This window comes from Haematobia irritans, chromosome 2, assembly GCF_050003625.1.
Source record: "Haematobia irritans isolate KBUSLIRL chromosome 2, ASM5000362v1, whole genome shotgun sequence".
NCBI classification, from domain to species: Eukaryota; Metazoa; Arthropoda; class Insecta; order Diptera; family Muscidae; genus Haematobia; species Haematobia irritans.
Genome location: NC_134398.1, coordinates 97,656,787 through 97,658,815, shown reverse-complemented (window position 1 = coordinate 97,658,815; position 2,029 = coordinate 97,656,787). Strand labels below are relative to the sequence as shown.

The 2,029-nt window shown below is 30.1% G+C and overlaps 1 long non-coding RNA gene across 1 annotated transcript; it reads left to right on the top strand.

Moving 5' to 3' along the window:
- Positions 1-275: 275 nt before the first annotated feature.
- On the top strand, positions 276-1,596 carry LOC142223433 (uncharacterized). The gene is made up of 2 exons (XR_012718725.1): positions 276-1,105; positions 1,164-1,596. It is a non-coding gene; the product is annotated as an uncharacterized LOC142223433 (long non-coding RNA).
- The last annotated feature ends 433 nt before the right edge of the window (positions 1,597-2,029 follow it).

Here is a 2,029-nt window from a genome sequence, read left to right as displayed (position 1 = left end):
CAGTTTTCCGAAACAACAAACAATCGGTTTCACAGAAATTGTTCTCTTTTGATGTGTTATGTTGATATCTTTCGTCAACTCTCCCTGTTACCATCTCTATTTCTTTCTCTATACTCTCTCTGGCGCTTTGAATAAAATATCACAACATATGTATGTTTAGTAGAAATTTGTAAATTTATATATGTTTGCATTCACACATATGATTTTTGTGAAACGTTCATGCCCCAAACATAATATATTAACATAGATGTCCCAAACATTTAGTGTTACTTTGGGAACATTACATGTTTGCACTTAAATACATTGTGTTTTAAAATTGTGCCCAAAACACATTTTGTTTATATCGGAACTTATGAAAAATATATTTTTCTAAGAGTGTAGTCCACGAGGAGTTGACGGACACCTTCAAATATAAAAGCGGGCATTAAGTTCGAGTTTTGCATCTAAAACAATTAAAAAAGTTTATTTTCTTTAAAATTATTTATTAAAGAAAAATAAAATGCATTTTAGAGCGATGGTGTTAAATGCTAGTAAAAAACTGTTCACGCCTAAATAAATTTATGTTATGTTATAAAATTATTTATGTATGTTTATACTCGACTCCACGTTCTTCTTTTGTTAGAGTTTTTGAATTCCTTCCAAATTTTAAAGTTTTGTACCAAAAACAGTTTTTTGTTACAAAATTGTTATTTTTGCAATAAAAAAATAATATTTTATCCAAAAATCAGTCAATTTCGTTTATATCAAGCACTGTTACTGACTATAAATCTTTAATAACCCACATTTCGAAGTTTCATTATAAAAATTTAATATAGTATAAATATAAATGTGTAAATTAAACAAAAAGTGTTCGCTCAGAGCAGGGATTTAACCCACGACCCTTTGCATGCAAGGCTAGACATGCTCCACGTGGCAAACAAATGTATGTTTCTGTTAAATAATGTTATGTTTGCATGGGCTCGTGGGCGCTGCAAACTATGCTATTTAAATGTAACTTATAACGATAACTATCTATTGGTGACTATAGCAGCTACGTAGCCCAGTGGATAGTGTGTTGGCTTACAAACTGTGTGATCCTCGGTCCGATTCTCCGTGCAGGCGAAAGGTAAAATTTAAAAAATATATAAAAGTGAATAATTTCTTCAACATTATTTGTATTACAGAAAAAGGTGCCAAGAACTAAAATATTTCGTGGAATTGAAAATTACGAGTATGTTAGGGAATGAGCACAATCGTCTTAGGGAAAAATTCTTCCAAGCATATAATATTTTTGGGCTCAAAATGCTTCCAAATATATAATATGTTCACATAAAACAAACATATTAATGTTTCGGCAGTATCCAGTAATATATGTGCTTCCTGCAAAATATGTTTGGAACATATGTTAAAGAAGCGATTTTTTTTTGAGGGTGTATAAACAGGGAAACTACCTCGAATTAATTCCCACTTTTGACATCAACTGTGCCACGTAGTGCAAACTTGGATTGTCTCCAATGAAGTTCTCGGATCCTTTGCATTGCTTTAGAAGTTGTTCCTTGGAAGTTCATTTAAGTGAACAAATTAAAAAAAAAACTAATAAATAATTTTTCCACCATTTCTCTTTTTATTTTTATCAATATTTTTTATTACATTTTTATTTTCTTATTATCGGGGGTTGGTCTTCAAAAAATACATTCTGCTTCAAGCATATGTATATGGTCCAAACAAAATATTGTTTGTATTGTTCAAACATATTATGATTCACCTTAGGCATACACTGGTAGAAAAAATTTTAATGAAATGTTCGTTGTGTATATGTATTTTAATGCGCCAATTGGTTACTTCCATTGTGTTACTTGCAGCATACTCTGTAGGTCTCTCTTTCTAACCACATATATGTTTATAGGCTATTTCTAAATTAATATATGTTTGCATCCAAGCATATTATATTTACAAATATTTTATGCCCCACACATAATATATTCTAAAATATGAACATATATCCCAAACATGTTGTGTTAGTTATGAACATTAGTTAGTTTATGAACAT